General features: G+C 45.0%; 1 long non-coding RNA gene across 1 annotated transcript; it reads right to left on the bottom strand.

Annotated features, from left to right (window-relative positions):
• Positions 1 to 3,083: 3,083 nt before the first annotated feature.
• On the bottom strand, positions 3,084 to 6,228 carry LOC115515851. The gene is made up of 3 exons (XR_003969427.1): positions 5,260 to 6,228; positions 4,948 to 5,022; positions 3,084 to 4,769 (listed from the first exon to the last, which is right to left on the bottom strand). It is a non-coding gene; the product is annotated as an uncharacterized LOC115515851 (long non-coding RNA).
• Between the last annotated feature and the right edge of the window lie 18,144 nt (positions 6,229 to 24,372).

The raw sequence follows: 24,372 nt of genomic DNA, 5'->3' as shown, positions 1-24,372 counted from the left end.
CTCTTGGTCCTCTTCCTGTTCCCTGCTAATGCTTCTACCGGCTATACTTTGACCGATCCTAGTCCAATTATAAGTCAAAATCAATACCAGACCCTCAGCGAGTTTAATTGATTCTCTAAGAAAGGATATTATAATCCACCAGCACACCTTCACCTTACACTAATATTATTTTCCTGGGTTTACCCAATACCATTGTGGTCCCCATAACTACTCTTTCTCACACTGCTCTCTCTCATCAGTTCAACTGCTGTAACAGCAGAGCAATTTCAAGCAGGTTGTGAGTCTCTGAGAGTATTGCTTGCAAAGTGCATGTAAATTATTAGATTACATTACAAGTGAAAGACTCAGCAGTGGGTCACCGTAGTGGAGCATTAATGTAGAACAAGTTGAATGGAACCCTCGCAGACAGGCTTCTCCAACGTGATTTTTGGCAGGGAGGAGAAAGTGAGTAAAGGGGAAGGGAGGGCAAGGAATGATGACGGGTCGCTGAGAAATGAGGCGGGAGAGAGCTCCGGAGCATAGTGGGAAGGAGGGTGCTCCCACAGCCTCAATGTCTGGAGGGGGCAGCCAGCAGGACTGAACAAACAGTACGGACGGGGGAAGGGGACGGGCAAACATAGCCCTCTTCTGGTTCACTGGAAGGTGTGGGGTGTAAGCTCCGGAAGCCCAAGTGGCTGACAGGGTTGAGCTCAAGTGATTCGTCCTCACAAGAATCCAGCCCATGGTAGTTGAGCTGAGCGACTGGGGCAGATCCAGTCAGGAAAAGGAGGAAAAGGCTTTAGATGCCTTCAGATGCTCTTGCTTGTTTCACAAGCAACGACGCGGAACCAGGGAGAAATGCTCTAAGGAAAGGGAGCCGAAGACCTTGAGGAGGAGACAGGCGAGAGGGGGCAAGTGGACCCCCTGTTTCTGTATGTGCTCATCATCACCACCATCACTAGAGTTACACTTGATGTGCACCAGGCATCCTGGCAGGTGCCACGCACGCATGATCACAGGTGATCCTCAACCACCTTGGGAAGCCAGCATCATAAACATCTCTAGTTTTTAGGTGATAAAAGAAACAGACCGAGCAGTGAATTCACTTACCTAACGTCACACAGCCAGCACCCAGCACACCCGGGCCTCTGGCCCAGGTCTGTCTCACTCCCCATGCACGCTTGTTTCCCGACACGTCCAACCTTCCTTCATCTGCGTTGCTCAAGACTGGAGCAGGCCTGAACCTGCTACTGAGGGGAGGACTGGCGGATCCAAGAGAGAAAGAAATGGGACAAACAAGGGCAGCTGGGTCCAAACCCAAGGCCCAGCTGGAAATATAAGCAAATAGAAGCTACGCTGGCAGAGTTGGGAAATGTAGAGGTGAATCTACTGAAAAAGTGACCAGTTTGGCAGGGCAATGTCAAAGGGATTCGCTGCACAGTTAATGAGCACTTCCTCTGTTGCAAAGCGTGGTGCAGGGGTAAAATAATAAACCACGGTGCTGGTCTTCTTGGACAGACTAGACACCTACCCAGGAAATTCACACCGTAAGACAGTATAAAGGAACCTGGCAAAGGAAGAGGTTGCGTGCTTACTGCGTGAGCAATGCCCACATGACTGACTACTGTAGAAGGCAGGGGTCACGAGAACTGCAGGAGGGAGAGGGTGAGTCTTACCTCACAGCCTTATCTGAAAATGACTGCAGACTTTCAAGAAGCCAAGAGAGATTGGGACGTGAGATGGGAGACTGGGCTGGGAAGAAGAAGAGGGGAAGGGTCAAAGCACGTATGAGGAACTGGCTGAAAAAGGCAAAGTCTAAGACACTCATAGCAGAGAATCATCAGAAGTGACCCAAACCATGGGCTTCACTGAGAGATGCCACCACTAGAACATAAAATCCCAGAAGGCAGGGATCTGACCTCTCCGGTTTGCTGCTTTCTTCCAGAGCCTAGCACAGTGCCTGGCACAAGCAAGGGGCTCAGAAAACAGTTGCTGAATCAAAGAATGCCACCCTCATGCCTGGACACAGTGACAACAAACCCGAGCAAAGGGGATCCCAGAATTTACATTCTAAGCCAGTCTAGGCAGATGCATGTCTAAATGCAACAGGGTATTGGGGCACCTGGGTGGCTCAGTCAGTTGAGTGTCCGACTTCAGCTCAGGTCATGAACTCACAGCTCATGGGTTCGAGCCCCATGTCAGGCTCTGTGCTGACCGCTTGCTCAGAGCCTGGAGCCTGCTTCCGATTCTGTGTCTCCTTCTCTCTCTGCCCCTCCCCCGCTCATGCTTTGTCTCACTCTTTCTCAAAAATAAATAAATCTAAAAATTTTTTTTTAATTTTAAATGTAACAGGGTATTAATGAACATGTGCTAAAAGTGGCATAAAGATACCATACGATTACAAATAATAAGTATTTACATTATTTTCCCTCCCCCACCTCCTCCCTGAAATCATGAGGAACACCTGGAGTCCAACATCAGTTACTGTGGAAACAGTCCATCCCTCACACCCTCCCTCCTATTGCCAGGCCACCCGCTCATACCCAGGACAGGGTTTTTAAAACTGTAAGAGGCAGCCCATAAACAGATCACGAAACCAATTTGGTGGCTTGAGATTTGTATCTTGCCTGTAAATAATAGAGCAAAAATAACAGCACATCGTAGGTAAAGGATAAATATTTTATGTGAAAAGTTTACTGCACCCATGTGCCGTGTGTGTGTGTGTGTGTGTGTGTGTGTGTGTGTGTGTTGTCTGTACTGGCTCACAATGTAGTATGTTTCTCGGCTTGGAGGTCACGTTATAAACACTTAAAAGACAGTGTCCTAGAGGGGCAAGAAATTCCACTATCTGACACTTTTTTTCACATTCAAGCTGAACGACCCTTGTCTTCCTGACGTTCCTGGCTGAATGTGACCATCAAAGGTACTACTCTTTGGGCCAGTAAACTTGGCCTATCCTGAAACACCCAAAAATTCTGTATAACATACTAAGCTCAGAATTAGTTCCTTCAAAGTACCCCCAGTTTCACAACACACAATCTTTTTTTGAGAAAAAAAAAAGTAAGATTTATTTTTTTCTAGTTACAAAAGTAATACATGTGTAACACAGGCAAGTCAGAAATACAGAAGAGCACAGAGAAAAAAAAAACTAACACCAGAGGTAATCAATCCAGAAATAACCATCTTATCATTTCATTATCAAGGTGTAGATGGGTCCATATTAATACACACACACACACACACACACACACACACACACAGTAATTCCTTACAAAAATGATGACATTCTGTGTATACTACTATGAAAGTTACTACTCTTCACTAATAAGTGACTGACATTTTCCTGTCAAAAGCTATTTTTCTACTACAACGTGATTTTTCCTGGCTATATAGCATTCCATTGGCAGACTTGCTTCTGAGCATCTGTATAAATCCTCTGCCTCGAGGAAAGAGGGCAGCGGCTGAGAGACACCTCCCCTGTGGCCAGCTCCAGCTAACGTAACCACCCACGCAGGTGCTAATGACAAGATATTCCCCTCCATAGCCTCTATTTTACTTCCTTCTGAATCAGAGCACGGAGCCACAGGCAGCAAGGTCACTGTGCTTTAGAATGGTCTTATTGGACACAGCCACAGGTTCACAAGCTCATTTGTATATAATATAAATGCCTAGTGGGATTTAAAAAAATAACAATTACTGATAATGTTCTATTATTTCTGCAGAACCCACATGGCGCGCACTGACTTTCATACGGGTCAACTATCTCGTGCTGGGTTAACTTGTGTACACACTGTAATATCCTCAGGGGGCTTTCCTAGGAGGGCAGGAGCTTGGTTTTGTACATTCCTGGAACTTCTGAGCATCCTGGCACAGCATCCACGTGGAAGGAACACTGGGTGTGGAAGCAGAAGACCTGTACTCTTCTCACAGCCTTGCTATTTACTAGGAACGGAACTTTGGGCACATTATTACACCTCTGTGAGCGTCAGTTTAAACCAGGAGGGCCAGGGTACATGATTCATAAGGTCCCTTCTGTCTCCAACAGGCTTTGGGCTAACAGAACATGACCAGCGACAACACCATGAGTGAGTACCACGTACCCAGCACACACCCTCACAGCTCAAGGTTAGAACACGAGCTTTAGGACTTCCCAGAGCCAATCAGTGCAGTTATCAGTTCTTCTACGGATTCTTTGTAGGGCCTCAAGAAATTTTAGTCCCTCGCTAATCTTCAACCCTCATCCTTCACGCTGTGAAATTTTACATCTTCTGGGTTAACAGCCTGGTCTATGGAAATTGTCCGGGTTCCCACTTTCTGCATAAATGCACTCAACAGAAATGGGCCATGAGTGCCAGAAATGGTAAAAATACAGCTCACAATTTCACACTTGTCATCATCAGTCAACTAATGGGATCACTACAAGAAGCATCATTTTTGATTATCAAAGTATTTCATTTGCCTTTGCTTTCCAATGCTTCATTACCTGGACAATTGAGAGTTATGGGCAGTTCATCCTCCCAGATGCCCTGTCCTTTCAGATATAACATCCCCATCCCACACACTTCCTGGGAGTACACGCTGTGTCGTTACCACGGCCTTCTTACCATCCACTGGCTTATGACCTTACGGTGCAAATGAAAAGCAATGCAGTTTATCGAAGAGGTTTTAGACTTGCTAAATATACCCTTGTTTCTTCTGTGATTGGTATGTTGGAAATCCATTCACTTCTACACAGTCAGTCTTCCCCAGGACCGGCATCGATCACATGGGATGAGATAAGCTCTCTGCTTCTGGAAGGGGAGAATCACATCTGGTTGGCTTTTTCTCCGTCATTGTCCATTTCTTCAGGTTTCTTAAACTAATTGGAAGAGTCAATAAACATGCCCGCCAATTCCCTTAACACACTAGGAAGAAGATCATCATGCCTTCAGACCTGTTCTTGTTCTGTTTTTCCAAGTATTCCCTTACCTGCCTTTGTCAATTGGCATTCTCGACAAGTTCGTCATAACTTCTCAAAGTGTCAACTTTTCCTCTTTCATTGCCCTTGTTAAAGATAATTTAAAATTAGAAAGTCACATTCCCAGCCATTTCAGAGTCAATGCTAATTTCATTTTCTTTTGCACAGAAGTCTCCTTTCCCTCCAGAGATTCCTTTCTTCACTCACTGCCACCCACTCCCCAGCCCCAAACAGACACTCTTCATCCCTGTACACAGTGCTCCGTTCCCCTGCTGCACCCTCCTTATCTCTCCCCCCAAAATACTTCACCCAGTGAAACACACTTTAGCTGTGGGTTCTCCTTCCTTCACTCCACTTCGGAGAGAATGTCTGTGTCTGGAGATTGTAAAGTCACCTTCAGGAAAGAGGCATACAGTTGGCTGTCAATTAATCAGGATAAGACAGAAAAAAATTACAATCGTGTGCAGCTTTCTTCTCAGTACATGCAATTTATGCTTTGGGGATCAAGAGGATTTCTCCCACACAACCTCAAATTCCGATTTATGCCTTTCGTTGGGCTAACGAATTCTCTACCTAGCAGCACGGCAGTTAATAGTCTGGATTACTTAAAACAGTGATTACCATACCTCCTCATAAATTCAAGTGTTGGTCCCTCAGTTTTTCTCCCCGTTTATCCTCGGTAGCATTCTTTGGTCACAAAGTTATGTTCAGAAATCTTATTTCTCTAATTGTTAGTCCCACATCTAGTTTGACATTAGATTTAAGCCAGTTTACTTTCCCCCATTAAGCACAGACCCAAACGTCACCATTCCTGTCACGTATACAATTCATCAAGTTTCGGAGTGTCATTTATACACAATTTTATTTCTTCTTACTTCTTTCACACACGCCTACCACTTACGTACAGCAACTTCACTACATTCATATTTCATAAACTTCATCAGTATTCAGCCAAATCCTCCCCCGAAGTAAGCTAGGTATTTTTAACAAGGCGCTGCCTCTTTCACAGGCTTGAGGATCCTGTTCTAAGTGGCACCCTTCCTTGTGCCCCAGAAGAGTTTCATCTATCGCTGTCTGTTCCCGGACGGAGGGACTTCCTGATTATTTCAGAAAAAAAAAAAAAAAAACAAACAAACCTTTAGATAGTTCACAATCAAAACTCAAATGCCCAAATAACACTGCTATAGAGGAATGCGAGGCTGGGAGATCATGAGGCTGCTAAACCCCGCAAGCATTCCTACTCAGTTCCAGCCTCTGACTGAGCTTCAGGAAAAACAGCACCTCCAGCACCTTCAAGGGGGTGGGAAACTGCACTCTCAACTGGCGGTGGCCACCGCGGAGGGCTCTGCAGCTGGCCACCAGCGCCTCGGTTCTGCGCACAAGACAATCACCAGGAGGCCACAGGGCCAAGCCACTGTCAATGTGCCACGGCACATAATGTGATAAGACAGTCTGTAATGGTGACATGTCAACAGAGGCCATAAACATCTGTCAGGAAAGCAAACAAAACAAAACAGTTCTTCCACCAACACAAGGGAATTGTTACCTGTAATTCTTTTTAACCTCAGCATGTAAAGTGGGAGCAAAAAGCCAAGCCACGAGCTGTGCACACGTATTCCTCATCGTGCCCCCTCCCCCTCTTCCGAGGCCTTCTCTAGACAATCTCCTGATGTCCTTACTCCAAAACAAAATAATAATAATTGGGCTGTCACAGAAGAGCACCATGACTCCTAAAAAGAATCTGCAATGTTGAGACATCAAAGATACCAGAAGATAACCGCAGACTATCATTAAGTCAGGTGGGGCGGCCCTGAGAAAGTCAGCCTCTGATGGCACGGTCCTGGGGAGGCTTTCCATACTGGCCCGGTGAACAAAGGCCCAAACTTTTAAAGGAGAATCTCCTTAGGGGAATTTAAATGTTCTTTATTGATATTCTTGAAAGTCTTCTCTCAAACCCAGAATTTCCTAGCTTTTAAGATTTATTAGATACCCCTCAGTATATCTAAGGAAGACGCAAAATTAGCTGATATTCTATCCACCATTATTACACGGGGGAGAAGTTATATAATGCTACGGTAATATATTACATAACTTATTTGTAATACAACAGTTTTCTTAAATATCTGAGAATGACTTTACATCCTCTATAACTGTAGGGAAAGAATTAGGGCTCTAGATTCAGGGTGCAATTTTCCTAGAAAGTAAAAACCTCAATTAACCAGAATTAACTAATTAAAGGGAATTTTCATTTTGGTCCTTGCAAGTTAGAGAACAAAAACGGCAAATAACAAAACATACTGATATCGAGGACTTAATGGAAAAGAAAACAATTTTCACACCGGGATCATGGCAGATTTAGTCCAATCTCTGGCACTGTCTCCATTCACAGTTCATAATGTACAATCAGAATTCATCCTCAGAACAGTGACCCTGTGGCACTGTAAGATCCTCAAACCTCAAAGAAGATTCAATTACATTCCCAATGTTCTTTCCGGGGTAGGAAAGGGGACCAGCACATTTAAAAAGCATATTCAACAAGAAAAAGACAGAAAAGATTTCTGGTTAATCTACCGTTAGCCAGAAAAAACGAATTCATTAGTAATGCCTTGGTACCCTTATAGAAAATAGAAATATCATGATTTACTGTATATTAATCAACACTTGAACACTGATTATCTGGAGAATTTTTTTTAAAGCACTAATTCAAAATGATTCACTTTTATTTCTCTTAACATACAGTTTAGTAAGATGAATGAAAACTGAACAGCTCATTTCCAAACCAACACTTCCCATTATGAATCTCACACACACACACACACACACACACACACACACACAATCCCCCCACACCCCAAAAAAGCCAGAACACTACGTTAAAAATGACAGAAGGGAGAACAGAGCGGGGAGGGAGGGAGGGACAGAGAGACCGTTCATAGAAGTTCTCAACAAGGATGACAGTCTTCATATTCAGATAGTCTTCATATTCAAACTATGGTATTCCACATTCTAAGTTAATGTTCACTCTGGAACCGGAAAGCCTTTCAAAGCAGACTCTTGTCGCTCTAGAAGAATCTATCACTATCTGGGATGACTGGTCAGGAATCTCCTTGAGGGAGCAGACGACGTCTACCTCAGAGTTCCTGAACAATGGCTCACGGAAAGACAAAGCGGGTGAGCAGAACGTTATATCACATGGAGAGAGCTGGATTTTCTAGAAAACGTAGTCTTTTACACACAGGGCAGTCACATCATTATTTCTTCCCAGACACGTGAAATGTAGTTATGTATTTCGCTTCTCTAGACACGTAAGTACAAATATAACCTAAGAAGCACAATCCATCAAGTAGACTAGAGACGAGGGCACAGAGAAGAGCACACTCTTAAGAATTTTCAGAGACATCCAACCCAGTCTGCACTTCAAACATCACACCACAACATCCTGGAGGCACAAATGGGAGAATGTAGAGAAAACAAAGCGCATCTTAAGTCAGACGTGACAAAAGTGTGGCCCCAGGATCAGAACCCATGGGCTTGTCTCACTCGCATTCCAAAAGTTAGCTCTGGACAGGGTCAGTCCACTTCCAAAAGAAATTCAGCCGTCACCAAAAATCCTCAGAACATTTCACCTGGAGGTACAACTACAACAATGAATATTCTCACACCTCCCTACATCCACTTAGGAACCTGGTGTGGAACTAGGCGTGTACCGCCTGTCACCTCTGCTGCCTTGAAAACACCAGCTGAAGGGTCTCATAGTTAGGGAGCTTCCATGCAGGCTCCATATTTCAGCTTTGGAAAGGGAGACATGTTCTACAGCCAAGGCTTCTCATCATGCCGGTAGGTTCTGGAAAATTCCAAAAGGTGACTAACATAAAATGAGTCTGCTACAAAAGTTTTTAGCCATTCGGGATTTGACTTTTGGATTATAATACAATTCTTTTTAAGAAAATAAGGGGGGAGCAACAAAAAAGGTTATCACAACTATCACCAAATGCATTTTCTAAAATTATTCCATTGCATTTTTAAGGCTCTAATTATAAATGTTTTTTATGAGCAATTTACCGGAAAATTAAAGTCCCTTAGTTTAAAAAAATAATTATCCCATCCCTCCGGCAAAGGATTTTATCCCAGCCAGTAGCTCTTTCAAACTATGGGGCATCATTTATTTGCTAACGGTGGAGAGCCGGGACCATGTTAGAAAAGCTTGATCTGCGAATCAATCTCCAGATAGGGCTCTAAATTGCCAGGCAAAGAAGGGCACCTCCCAGAAAGTGATCAGCCAAGACTGAAAGCAGGGTGTGGAGGTGAAGCACTTGGGTTATGTGGTTCTAGAAGTCCTCAGGGCTACAAATAAACTACAGGCCTTGTTAACTGATTTTACGTCAATCTAAACTGAGTTTCCAGGGGGTTCATCTCAACCCGACTGAGCTTTTCAGTGTTAATCCCATCTTCTGGTTTCGATTTTTCCCTCCGGTGGCCTGCCCTAAAAGCCTTCAAACCTACTGCACGAGTGCCGCACAGCCCTGTGAGGATAACTTAGGGAAGTACAATATGTAAGCTTCTGGCATGCATATAATAATGAGATTCTGGAAAAGGGTTTTTAACAACAGTTTATGTCACAATGCTTATGGCTCCCTGAAGTCTCTGAAAGCCTTGTTAAATTAAGATTCGCTGTGTTTTTTTTCCGCCTCATTCTTACTTCCCCTGTTGTCTCTTGCCTTTCTTCTTTCCCTTTCATTGTGCTGTGAAGACGGTACTGAATGACACCAGCCATCATTAATACCACCTAGAAAACAGGACAGTTTCAGTACAAGGGCTAAGGATCTCTGCTAGTTTTAAGGACTGGGGGAGGTCCGAATTTCAGATTACAAAGTCAGGCATCCGATTTTGGCAGCTCAGGCACTTAAGGACACGCAGTCCATTCACACGGGGATTCCCAGGAGCGTGGCATTCAGCAACAGCTTCAAGTGCACCTAAGTCATGTCTCATGAGGTCACCTCAATGTCGTGCGAATCCAGACCACAGTTTCTGTGGACTGCACAACATCGACTGGCTGGAAGCTAACCCTGCTACCTCTCTGGAAAGCATCTCCCAAATCCAAAAGCTTCCCACTTCACCCAATGCCAAGAACTCCATTCAATCCTCCCTGAGGTTGAAAATGCTAATTATAAGGTGATGATGTTTGCTTTTCCTTTTGAGTTGTGTGCCTTTATGTTTTAAGTATTAAAAAGGCGTAATCACCTAGTGTATAGGTTAATTTCTCTCCGATATTGTAATTTATGCAACATTAATACTGGATGCCAGCTCCAATTTTCTTGCTGCTTACACTCTGGGAGCCGGCTTGCATATTCTGCCAACTCCATTACATCATCTGAAAACCCAAACATTTCCCATTTTCAAATCACTCTCCTCTACCAGGCATACTTACACATTCTCTCTTTTTCTCCCTAGGTCACACACACAAAGACTGGTATCCCTGAGGAGCAGACACTACATCTGAGGTTAAAGTCTGCAAATGCACATAATTTCTGGAAGCTATTACTACTGCTGTGTTAGCTAAGGATGCCTCCATCTCTGACCTTCCTTTTTCCATTCAGACTGTTATATAACCTAGTGCCCTGCGTGCAGGATGTGAGTTGAGTGTTTGGGCCTTACCTCTTCTCCCTCCCCCTAGTAAATCCTGGGAGGGATGGACTAGGGGATGGTTCAAAGAAGAGTGAGGGGAAGGGGTGATCCTCTAGGGGGCAAGGGGATAAAGGTCAACAGGTCAGCTGTGCAAGATGCATCCCACCCCTACTTTTTCCCTCTCCCCTTTTTGCTATGCCTGGGGTCTGGTGGTACTGAATGCCAGCGTTATATAATTTGCAAGAACAGCAAGTTTACAGATTTGTTAGTCAGTTTCTGCAGCCTGGTCACCCTGGTCTCTTGCAAGAACACCTTCTGGCAAGAATGACACCTGAAGATGCTAATAACACACGGAAGGGGGGAGGTTAACACAGAAGGGGGTGGCAGCACAAACCAGAAATTAGTGTGGCTTCGTATATACTATGTTCCGCCCCCCCCTCCCCGCTTTAAAAAAAAAAAAAAAAACAACTCAGAAACACATGAAGGGGATTTTCTCCAGTGTTTCTGATTAACCCTGTTACATAACCCGCTCGCATTCCAAATCCACCGTCTCAGGGTCTAAATATACTCTTTGCAGCCAAAAGCTCTCCACACACAAACTCACCAAGCTGGCGGCAGGACCCGGCCCCCAGCCCTGATCCCCCTTCCTTTACCCCCGGCCCTCGATCCACCCCCCCCCCCCTCCGCTCAAACCGCGGTTCAGCGTGTTCACTCCTCGGAAATCGCCTTTAATTAAATGTTTTTCGTGTGTGTCATCCTGATGGCCTTTTACTGTACTCGATTCCGTGAATGGGAAAGCGCCCGGACAGGGGGTGTGGCTAGGTTGGGGGGGGGGGGTGAATACTGTAAAACAGCCAGCACATGATCAGCCATATTCCTACCTCCAACTATAACATCGAGAGGAAGGGAGCGGCTCCCGGGCCCCCACTCGCCTCTCCCCAGCCCTCCCCAGTCGCCGCCAGAAGCCGAATGGCAAGAGGAAGGGGCGCGCTGGGCCAGTGCCCAAGCCTGGGCTGGAGATCCTCCCGATCCCCAGCCCCGGGCTGCTCGAGCGAGCCCGCTTCCTCCGGAGTGACAGGCGTGATTTATACATTATTTACAACAGTAAATTAAAGCCGTAGCTTCCTCCGGTTCTTGCAAACCTCCAGGCGCAATCAAATAATCTCCCACCCCCAAGACCCCCCCACACACACATCAGGTTCCCACACCTTTAAGAGTGAGTTAGCTTTCCCGAACACTCGACTTTTAACTAGAAAAAAGCAAAGAGGGGGCAATGGAGTCCCCCCCCCCCACCGCACATACTCTCCAAAATGAAGTGTAAAAATCGCTCAGGGAAGGTGGGGGGGGGGGGCATCTCTCGCACTATCCAACCAGCATTCAACTCTCGCTGACCATTCCAGGTTCTTACAGAAAACGCTTGAACCTCAGAGAGGGAAGGATTCCCAGGGCAGAAATAAGTTTGGGTGCATTTCGATCTTTCTGTTTCTGCTTGTTTGCTTTTGCAGACGCTCACATCCGAATGCGCGTGGAGCGTCCCACACCACCACCGCCCTCCGCGCGCTGGCGTGCACACGCCCCCCGCCAGCCTGGGCGCTGGGTTGCGAACCCGGGGTCTGCAAACTTGCGGATCTCCCCTAGCCGCGCCCGCCAAACAACTTGGCGAACACCTCGCGCGCCCGCACCCCTTCCTCCAGCCCTTCCTCCAAATCCCAAACCCACCGCCGTGGTCCAGAGAAGGTGCCCACGTCGCCCCAGATCCAGAAGCGCCCCCTCTCCACCCTCGGGCTTCCCAGGTCGCTCACTTCTCCCGCACCCCCTCAGCTCTGCGGGGGGCTGAAAACACACCCCGTCTGGGGCAGCCGGGGCCAAAACTGTCAAGAGGAGAAAAGGTAACGCCGGAGGAGGGTGGCCATAAACGGATTTTTTTTTTCCTTCTTAAAAGGACACTGCCGCTTTAAAAGTTTCTTTCCCGGGCCCCCACTCTCCGGTTCTCCGTATTTTGGGGGAGCGTATTTAATTTGGGCTACGCATCTTTCCTCCTCTTTGCAGAAAAAATCAAGCCTGGGGGTGAGCCCGCCGGCTGTCAACCCTCCTGCCGCCTCCCCCGCCCCCCTCTCCTCCTGCAACCCGAGAACGGGGTGCAAAAGTTTGCAACATTTCTGGGGGGCGGAGGGGGGGAGGGGAGGGGGCTCTCCGGGCTCGGGGCGCCGCTGCAGGCTCGCGCGCGGCCCCGGACCCCGCGCTCCGGCGCCCGCTCCCGGCCAGCCCCGCTCCGCTCCCGGGCTCCCGCCGCCCCCTCCTCAGCCCCTCTCGCAGCCTCCTACCTCTGCTGGTGCTGGAATAGCTCTGTCTGCGCACCGGGGCGGGCGGCTCGCTCTTGCGGGCGGATTCCTGGTTCAGCGGGGTCTCCCTGGCGCCGGCGGCCGCGTCCGCGCCGCTGCTGCCCGGCTCGCTGGCGGCGGGGTCGGGGGCTGCCGGAGCTGACTCCATGTTTTTTCCCAATGTAGAGATCGCTGGAGATGGCGAGCTCCGAGACTCCCTCTATCTTCTGTTTTCAGAGCAACTCTATGGTACCAAAAAAAAAAAAAAAAAAGGGGGGGGGGAGAAAGAGACCAGGGAGAGCAGGAGAGAGAGAGCAGGCGGCGGCGGCGGGCGAGCGAGAGCGCGAGGGAGCGCGCGGAGTGGTGTCTGGGTGGACGTAAGTGTGCGCCCGAGAGGGGTTGGGGAGGCGGGTCTGGCCACAGGCAGCGCTAGCGAGAGCTTCTCCAGCCGGCCCCCACACCCACATTTCCCCACCCTCCAGACCCCAGACCGAGAGCCACAGACTGGCTGCCAATTTTGGGAGGCGGGGGGGGGGGGGGGGGGGGGGAGGAAGAGGGGGCCAGGAGGGGAAAGGCTCCCTTGCCCCGATCCTCCCCTTTCCCCAGCCCAGGGACAGAAATCAAGATCGGCGAGACGATTCCGTGCCTACTTCTGAGACTCTCTCGGGAACACAACTCGTCCCCATCTGCAGCCAGCCTGAGAAGAGACAAATGATTCCACGTTGGGGAATCGCAGGTAGCTTCCTGCCAGCCCACCCCAGGACTGAGGAGAAACTAAAAAGGAATTCGACCTGGGATGACACCCCAAGGAAGGAGGAGGAATGGGGGGGGGGGGGGACGTGGCACTTATTACTTCGGGATGGGACGTCCAGTGGGTTTCCAGTCTTGGTTTGATACATTGGTGTCTAAAACAGATTTTGAGTCCAGAATCGCCGTGGACGGCCAATTTCTGGTGTGGTTGAAAGAGGTGGCTTTCAGCTCCTTTGCTGTTTCCTCTGAGAAGGATCCAGAAACCACTGGCAGGGTAGTCTCTACTGAAGAAAACTTTGGCTTGTTTGGTTGATGACTATCTCAGCTGATTCAATAGGCCACACGCATCTAGTTCCGTGTGGCCGCTAATTGCCAATTCCCACTGGTAATTTTGCTATTAACATACAGTCTCGGCCATAAAAGATATACTGGAGAGACATAAATAATATCTGGATGATAAAATTCAGATAATTAACGGTTGCTACTAAGTCACATCATCATTCTACATCTCCCTTCCATTGAAACACATCCATCACATAGTAGGTGTTTAATGAAATCCACAGAAAGTAGAGAACTGCATCAATATTACCTTGACCCCAACTTCTATATGAAGGAACAATACAAATTGGATAAGTAGAAAACATTCAGGTGGTAGTAGCCTGGCTTCTCTGCCTCAGTACTCAATCTACCATTTCCTTTTGCATGTGGAGACAGTGATGGAATCATTACTTTTTTTTAAAGGTATTTATTTATTTATTTATTGAGAGAGAGAAAGCGTGAGCAGGGGAGGGGCATAGAGAGGAGAGAGCAGCTCCAAAGGCAGGCTCCACAGTGCCAGCACTAGCCCCATGCAGGGCTCAAACTCCCGAACCCAGAAAGGTGAGATGACCTGAGCAGATATCAGACGCTTAACAGACTGAGCCACCCAGGCGCCTGAAATCAGTACATTTTTAACACACACACACACACACACACACACACACACACACCCTTCCTTTCAGAAAGCTCACAAATTTTAACAATACAAAATATTATTATTACCAGAAGGTGGCATAAATATGTGTATTTAGGGGGTTGGGATGGGAGAGAGAAGTAGGGAACATTTTGCTTTTGCTACCTTCCTGGTTTGGAAAATGTTTTTTTTAAAAATAAGGCGGGGGGGGGGGAACCTAGTTAGATAATAGCTTAAGAAAAACCTCCATGTGCCAAACTTCACACATGGTTTGTGTTACTGTTACTGATCTTGGTCTGATTTCAAATACACAGTGCTATTTGCCATGGTCTGTGTGCTAATCAGCAAAACGTGTGGTCCACTCTTCGGAGCGATGTAAATGAGATGTGAACGGTTCTGATACCTTAATCCAGTCTCTGCAAGGATCCCTGGCTTTAGCCTGTCTGTTGGCGCCTACTAACAGAGCCACGATTGTGTTCTCCATCCCAAATCAGATGCGTGGGTTTCCCCATACATCAAAGCACAGATTTCCAGAACAGCCTTCACACCATTTACAACTGGTTAGCCTGTTAATAATGTTCTTGATGCAATTGACCTAGCATGTCACTCTTGACTTTTCTGAGTAAACAAATATATCAAAGTGCACAGTTTAATAAATAAGCAAGTTCCTCTGGGGAAGTGAATATCTCAAAATACATTCACTGCCCCATATTTATTTTAAAATATTTTTTTAAAAACCTTTTCATCTTAAATTTCACCAATAATTCTATTGGGGATACAAGTGGCTCAAAAATTATCCCTGGCTCCTTTTTAGGTACCAGTAGCAACTCATTAACATTTTTCTGGTTAAGTCTATTCCCCCGAGTCTTCCAATGGTTCCTTTGCTGTTCCCCTTTGTCTAAGCTGGTATTTGTTCACCCTGGAAAGACCTTCCTGAAAATGGCCCTAGTGACCTTAGTCAATTAAGATAGAATCCATATTCCCTTCAGTGGTAAATTCCAGCTCTAAAAAGCCATTCCTCCTAACTCTCTCAAACAATTACTGCTTCTGCAATTTAAAACAATTGGGACCGAAAGTGCTTTCCCCAAGGGAAAAATAAAAGTGAGTTAGATACATTCCTCAACTGTCAATCATTGTTACTAAAGTGTAAATTACCCGGATTGGGGAAGCATTTGAAACCTGAAAAGCACAGTGATTAGGTTTGTATTTTTTTCCTTCCCTCCTGCCCCTCACCTGCCTACTAATTAAGGCTTTCCAATTTTTCAAATATTTGGAAAGATGGAAGCCTTCCTTAGACTCCGCTCATTGACAAAGGGCAATAGTGTTTGCTTAAAAATGGTTATTTCACGTTGCACTACTGAGATCTCTGACAGACTTAGAAATGGCTTAGAAAACCCCTGCTTTGTAGAAGAGATAAGCCTAAATGCATTTTTTGCAGACTCTTCTCTCCCTCCCCAGATTGACCAGAACTCTCCCTACCTCCTTGCCAATCCCAGACTCCCCTCTTTGCGGTAACACTAGTTGGGTTTTCTTATTCCAGGATAGTTACTGGGAACCTCAGAGTTAGCTTTGACTCCTCTCTCTCACCACTGCCCCTACCTAGCTCTCCACATCTTAACATACCTGCCAAGTGCTTTAAATTCCACCTCTGTGACTTCTGCCCTTCCCTTTCTACAACGAGTGGTCCAGTTCCACACATTTTTGCTCACCTAAACCATTACAATACGCTTCCAAGTAACTGGCCTTTGGTCTTCTAACCATTCTAATCCATCCCAGATAACATTGCCAAGTTAATTACCCTGAACTACAGCTCTCATTTCCTACCATGTCACTCCCCTGCTTATAAGACTTTAATGGCTCCCCATTGCCTATCCAATTAATTACTAACTAGTCTACACGGTATTCAAGGTTCTACCTCACTTATCTCTGCACTCCTGCACCAGGGATGGCACATCGATCTCCTTTTATGAAGGAATTCCTGAGGTTGGTTGGAAAGGTGTGGGCTGTGATTAATGAATGCTGTCTCCCATGGGTGGAGGATTGGGAGTGTGACACTCGTGTGGAGTTTGCCAAACTGCCTTACGTCCTTTACATAATCCCTCACAATCCATGTGTAATCCTCAGACCACACCACCATGTGCTGCTTCCTACGCTTCCTCCTGCTTGTAGTGCCAGAGACAGGGACAGTTAGTTGCCTATGCGTCTTCTCCCAAAATGCTCTGCTTGCCGTTCTCTGTTTACTGAAACCCTACCTTTCTTTCAAGGTCCATTCTAAAAGGCAGCTCTTCTGTGAAACTTTCTCTGATTTACCCCAAACCAAAATTTGAACTGTCTTGGTACTGTTGACCCTTGAACAACGCAGGGGGTTAGGGGCATGACCCACCGTGCAGTCGAAAATCCACCGTTATAACTTCTCTGACTCCCCGAAACTTCACTAATAGCTTACTGTTGACTGGAAGCCTTACTTTATAGCATAAACAGTCAACACTTATTTTGTATGTTATATGTTTTATATAATGTGTCCTTAAAGTAAGCCAGAGAACAGAAAATGTTGGTAAGAAAATCATAACGAAGAGAAAATACATTTATAATATTGTACCATATCAAAAAAAAAAATCCTCAGGTAAGTGGACCCGTGCTGTTGAAACCCGTGTTGTTCAAGGGTTGACTATACTTTGCACCCCTCTTAAGGCATTCAGCATACTTTACCTACTTTGTGTTGTCCTTGGTTGAACATTTGCCTTACCCTTCCTGGTGAAAGATAGGTTCCTTGAAAACAGGCACTCTGCCCTTGCACATAGTAGGCACGCATTAGAGTTAGTGGATTTGGGGAATGGAATTAATAAACTAATCATAACATGGCATGTCCACACAGTGTTCCATTACACAACAAGAATGAAAACCTAAGCATTTCAACTTTCAATCACTTGAAATAAGCCTTTCCTTCCTGGATAAAAGATTAGTTGACATGTATGGGCTGTTAAAATTTATATATGCAAAAAAGTTCACAGTTATTTTCTTTGCATTTTGTGGAGAGGGAGAGCAGGAAATTATGGAAATATATAGTAGAATATCCTTGGGAGAGGGGAACTTTCTACAACATGCCTAAGACAAAGAAGACAGAAAATTAAAACTGAGTGCCAGGACAACAAGTTTCTTTTCTTTCAAAAAAACATCAAGAAGCCGAAGCGGACTCTATCCTGAAGTAGAAGAAACACAAATGAAAATGTAGCACTGCTTTTGGGTATGGGAGGGGCTCCATCCTGCTGCAAGGCTTGAAGGTTTGTACACCGGGCAACTCCAGCCACTTAAGTCCAGGGTAGGAAGGGCCAACTGTTCACACGGAGAAGGAAGCATATAAAACTGAAGTCCTCACGGGTAGGAACGGGAAGAGACAGGCTTGCAGATGCTAGGAATAAGGCAGATCAAGGGACCCAGCATCCACTCCGGATGATCCACTGTAACTCTCTTCCCATTTGTGAAAGAGGAAACTAAAATGCAGAGAACTGCCTTGCTTAAGACCACCCAGTTAGTTAATCTGCTGTTCCCTGACCTGGTAGAGTCAGAGCATGAATTCAAGACCCAGCTCTGCCATGAAGAAGCAGTGGGTTGATAGTAAGTCACTAATCTTTCTAGGTCTGTTTCCTTTCTATGTATGAGGGTTGTTAGGAGGGTTAAATGAGATGATCCTTCTAGAATGCCTTGCCACTCAAAAGTTGCTATTATTCTAATCATCTTGTAGGAGTTTTTGCTTTTTTAATTTTTAATGTTTATTTATTTTGAGACAGAGACAGAGAGTGAGCGGGGGTGGGGGGGAGGGGGAACAGAGAGAGATGGAGACAAAATCCGAAGCAGGCTCCAGGCTCTGAGCTGTCAGCACAGAGCCTGACTAGGGGCTTGGACCCATGAACCAGGAGATCATGACCTGAGCCGAAGTCAGTGCTTAACTGAGACACCCAGGCACCCCTCATCATATAGGATTTAATAAAATACTATATAAAGTTGGGGCACCTGGGTGCTCAGGCAGTTGAGTGTCTGACTTTGGCTCAGGTCATGATCTCACATTTTGTGAGTTCAAGCCCCACGTCGGGCTCACTGCTGTCAGTGCAGGGCCCACTTCAAATCCTCTGTCCCCCTCTCGCTGCCCCTCTCCCACTTGCGCTCTCTCAAAAACAAAAACAAAATACTGTAAAAAGCTGAACTGTCCAGTACAGTAACCACTAGCTACATGTGGCAATATATTGAGTACTTGAAATGTGGCTAATCCAAACTGAAATATATGATAAATGTTAAAACCCACGTTACATCTCAAAGGCGGCACACAAAAATGTAATGTCTCACTAATAATTTTGTATTGATTGCATGGTGAAACGATAATAGTTTGCCTGTACTATTCAATAAAATACACTATTAAAATTAATTTCACCTCTTTTATCTTTATTTTTTTTTTAATTTTTTTTTTTATGAAATTTATTGACAAATTGGTTTCCATACAACACCCAGTGCTCATCCCAAAAGGTGCCCTCCTCAATACCCATCACCCACCCTCCCCTCCCTCCCACCCCCCATCAACCCTCAGTTTTCTTTTATCTTTAAAAAGTCTGGCTACTGAAAATATAAAATTAGTATAGGCTTTACATTATACACTTATTGGATAACGCTAATATGGAACATATATGGCACATAGGTAAGTATCATGATGCTTTAGAGTAATCATTAGAGTTCAACTGGGGAACCACTGGGTCAAGAGTCAAATGACATCTATCTTGTCATTTTACAAAATCTTAATTGTGCTCCTATTATTTTCAGGGCATTGAGCTAGATTCTAAGGAAATACAGATAAAACTATTATGTCTTACAGTGAAGGTAAGAAGTGCACACCAAAACTAAGGGGCATTCATTCCGTGATGAGGCTTCAACTGCCCTAGGGATCAGCATGCAAGTTACTAAAGATCTTTCTTTTTTTAGATAAATTTTTTTTTTCAATGTTTATTTATTTTTGGGACAGAGAGAGACAGAGCATGAATGGGCGAGGGGCAGAGAGAGAGGGAGACACAGAATCGGAAACAGGTTCCAGGCTCCGAGCCATCAGCCCAGAGCCCGACGCGGGGCTCGAACTCACGGACCGCGAGATCGTGACCTGGCTGAAGTCGGACACTTAACCGACTGCGCCACCCAGGCGCCCCCTAAAGATCTTTCTAAGGGAATAGAACACGAGGGGCTCTGCTCTGGGCAGCTAATGTTCACTTTGTTACCTTTTGACCTAACAAACCGAGTATGTGGACTTCAATAAGCATAAGACGTTTCACAACATGCAAATGCCAAGGAACTTACCGAACAGGTCTCCTGTAGCCCCATGTGTCCAACCAGAAACACCCAAGTTTCACCTGGACGACTGAGGTGATATGCTGGGTCCTTCACAGAACGGTCATGATCCTACTGACATTGAGCTCACAAATATTTTTGGCTGGCTTTGAAAAACATAAGGGTCGGGGCGCCTGGGTGGCTCAGTCGGTCAAGCGTCCGACTTCAACTCAGGTCACGATCTTGAGGTCCGTGAGTTCGAGCCCCGCGTCGGGCTCTGGGCTGATGGCTCAGAGCCTGGAGCCTGCTTCCGATTCTGTGTCTCCCTCTCTCTCTGCCCCTCTCCCGTTCATGCTCTGTCTCTCTGTCTCAAAAATAAATAAACGTTAAAAAAAAAATTAAAAAAAAAAAAGAAAAACATAAGGGTAAAGAAGGCCAGATTGGAAGCTCCTTGAAGGCAGGGACCCTGTCTCATTTGTTCACCTGTGCAAGCACTGTGTCCAACACACGATAAATGCAATTTTCGTCAACTGAATTAGTGAATGGATGAGGTATGGTTGGGGAAAAAAAGGAAACTGACTACGTCAACAAATAAAGGAGTACAGTTTACTTACTAGGCACGTTCTCTCGTCTCCTAGTTATTTTATAGATTAGATTCCTCCACGTTGCCATAAAACAATTCACTCTACTTCTTTAAAGTTCCATCTTCGCATCTATAGAATGGACATGATGACTTTTTTTTTTCGAACTACTTAACTTACACGAGAGTTGCTGAAGTTCAGATAATATAGATGAAAGTGACTTGGAAATGCTAAGAGGAGTATTCCTAACAGATCAGTATTTGACAACAGTCCATATGATTGCTACTAGCCACATGTAGCTATGGAACACGTGAGATATGGCTAATGTGATTAACAAACTGGATTTTTTTTTTTTCCTTTTAAATAGACTTTATTTTTTTTAAAGGTTTATTTATTTATTTTGGGGAGTGCAGAGAGAAAGAGGAATAGAGAGAATCTCAAGCAGGCTCCTCGCCATCAGTGCAGAGCACGATGCAGGGTTTGATCCCACAAATGGTGAGATCGTGACCTGAGCTGAAATCAAGAGTCGGGCACTTCACCAACCGAGCCACCCAGGCACCCCAACTTTACCTTTCTAGAGCAGTTTTAGGTTCAGCAAAATTGAACAGGAAATACGGAGATTTGCCATATACTTCTTGCCCCACACATTCACTGCCTCGCCCTCTACAATATTCCCCACCAGAGTGGTACATTTGTTACAAGTGATGAACCTACATTGACACACCGTTGTCACCCAAAGTCTGCAGTTTACGTTAAGGTTTGCTCTTGGTGTTGCAGATTCTTCAGATTTTGATAAATGTATAATGACATATATCCACCATTGTAATGTCATACAGCGGAGTTTCACTGCCCTAAAAATACTCTGTGCTCCTCCTATTCATCCGTCCCTAGCCTCTAGCAACTGCTGGTCCTTTTACTGTCTCCATAGTTTTGCCTTTTCCCGAATGTCAAACAGAAGGCAGCCTTTTCAGGTGGGCTTCTTTCACTTAGTAGTAGTACACATGTGAGTTTCCTCCAAGTGGTTTCATAACTTAAGAGCTGATTTCTTCTTAGCACAATATAATATTCCATTGCCTGCAGTTTATCTGTTCACCAGTTGAAGGTGATATACTGCAGTTTATCTGTTCACCAGTTGAAGGACACCTTGGTTGTTCTCAAGTTCTGCAATTATGAATACATCTGCTATGAACACCCATGTGTAGGTTTTTGTGTGGACATAGGTTTTCACTTCCTTTGGGTAAATACCAAGGAACCCAATAGCTGGATTATATGGTAAGAGTATGTTGAGTTTTGTAAGAAACTACCAAACTCCCTCCCAAAGTGGCTGCACCATTTTGCATTCCCCCAGCAGTGAATGAGGGTTCCCTGTGCTCCCCATCCTCACCAGCATTTGGTGGTGCTGGTGTTTTGAATTTTGGCCATTCCAACAGGTATACAGTAGTATCTTATTATTGTTTTAACTTACATTTCCCTAATACCTGATGTGGAGCACCTTTTCCTATGCTTATTTGCCATCTGTATATCTTCTTGAGTGCGGTGTCTGTTCAGGTCTTTTGCCCATTTTTTCCATTGGGTTTTTTGTTTTCTGATTGTTGATTTTGAAGTGTTATTTTTATACTTTGGATAACAGTTCTTTATCAGCTGTGGCTTTTGCGAATCTTTCCTTCCAGTCTGTGGCTTGTCTTCTCATTCTCTTGACACTGTCTTTTGCAGAGCAGAAATTTTTAATTTTAATGAAGTCCAGCTTATCAATTATTTCTTTCATGGAGAGTGCCTGTGATGTTGTACCTAAAAACTCATTGCAGTGCTGAAAGCCCTCTAGATTTCCTCTTGTTACCTTTTAAGAGTTTGATAGTTTTGTGTTATACATTTAGGTATATGACCCATTGTGAGTTAATTTTTGTGAAAGGTTGTAAGGTCTGTGTCTAGGTTCATTTTTTTCCCTGTAAATGTCCAATCGTTCCGGCACCTTTTATTGAAAAGATTATCTTCTCTCCATTGTATTGCCTTTGCTCCTTTGTTAAGGATCAATTGACTGTATTTATGTGGCTCTATTTCTGGGCTCTCTATTCTGTTCCATTGATCTATTTGTCTACTCTTCTGCCAATACCACACTGTCCTGATTACTGTAGCTTGGAAGTGGATTTTTAATTCTATTTAACTTCAATTAACTGAAACGACCACATGTAGCTAGTGGCTATTATACTGAAGGTGCAGACTTTTCATTTCAAGTTTAATCTTTTGAACCTTCCAAGACACCCTCATGTAGATATTCACTCTTAGATTTGATTCTGTAAATGTTTATTTTGCATCTTCTAGGAATGATGCTGTTAGATTCTAAGATGAATTTTCTTTTTTTTTAATTTTTTTTAATGTTTGTTTATTTCTGAGAGAGAGGGAGAGAGCAAGCGGAGGAGGGGCAGAGAGAGAGGGAGACACAGAAACCAAAGCGGGCTCCAGCTTCTAAGCTGTCAACACAGAGCCTGAGGCGGGGCTCAAACCCATGAACCGTGAGATCATGACCTGAGCCAAAGTTGGACGTTTAGCCAGTTAACTGAGCCACACAGGCACCCCTAAGATGAATTCTAAGAGGTAGACTATACATCGTCTGTGAGGAACTGAGGCAAGCCGATCAGCACCTATACTTTAGATATTAAGTGTTGAATGCCTTAGGACAGGTTCAGATAAAGTTCTAGAACTTCAGAAGGAGGAGCCAATGTTGGAGAAATCAAGGAAAGCTTCCTTGGAAAGAAGGTATTTCATGAGATGTTTTTCCTGGAGTCAGGGCTGAAGATAAACTTTTGGGAAGGGGTTATGGGAGTAGATAAGCTATTTGCAAAAAAAAGATGAGGTCCCGAGGTCCCTGATTCCATTTATGTCCCTCAGGTGGCCATGTCCTTAGTGTGGTGTGCAGACATCAGAAATCTCTCCACTGAGAAAGAACATAAGAATCTTTCCTGTGCAAGGCAGTGTCCCGGAGAGAAGACATATCACACATACACCCTTTTCATTCTAGTCTAGTGGTTCTCAAAGTGTGGTCCTCAGATCATTAGCACTAGCCTCACCTGGGAACTTGTTCGAAATACAAAACCTCTGGTCTCTCACGTAGTCAGAATCTCTGGAGATTCGGTCCAGCAATGTGTGTTATAACCAGCCTTCCTTGGGATTCTGATGCAAACTCAAGTTGAGGACCCCTATCATAACACAGGCCCACCTGATTTATAAACGTACATATATGAACAACTATGAATCCTAAAGGAGGGCTCTTCTTATGGGAGAAACAAACCCATGCCCCGTGTGCCTAAGTTGATCTATGATTCCAGGACAACCACAGGGTTCCCCGCCCCAAGTAATGAAAGTCACCATAACTGAGTCTATACCTGTCTGGTTATTTGGGTGGGAGTTACAGAGACAGTGTTTTTCTGTTCTTCCACAAAAACATGGATAGAGTTTAAATTTAAAAATTAAAAATAAGAAAAAAGTAAAAGTAAAAAAAAAATTGCTGTCCAACTAGCCTGGGGCACTGATGAGTCAGAATGCCAGTTCTGCCCTGGTGAAGATAGATATTTAGATGGAAAGCCTGTGTGAAACTAAGAAATCAGCAGGAAATATTTTCTGCTTAATAGATCAGAAGGGTGACAAAGACATTAGCACTTTTCCAAAATGCTCCATCATAGTAGATATTATGGGTCAAACTTTCCTTTAGAAATAGTTCTACGTTGACCCTCTCTCTCATGCCAGAAGAAATGTAGTTGGCTCCAAAATGTATTGGTCTTCTCACTACTTATTTTCTGTATTTTACGAATCTCAGTTACTGATTATACATAGGCTGCATAACAAATCATCCCAAAATTCAGTGGCTTACAGCAACAAGCATTTCTCATTTTTATGTCTGTAAGCAAG

This window comes from Lynx canadensis, chromosome B3 (assembly GCF_007474595.2).
Source record: "Lynx canadensis isolate LIC74 chromosome B3, mLynCan4.pri.v2, whole genome shotgun sequence".
NCBI classification, from domain to species: domain Eukaryota; kingdom Metazoa; phylum Chordata; class Mammalia; order Carnivora; family Felidae; genus Lynx; species Lynx canadensis.
Note: the sequence above shows the minus strand (reverse complement) of the source record. Positions and strands in the feature narration are given on the sequence as shown.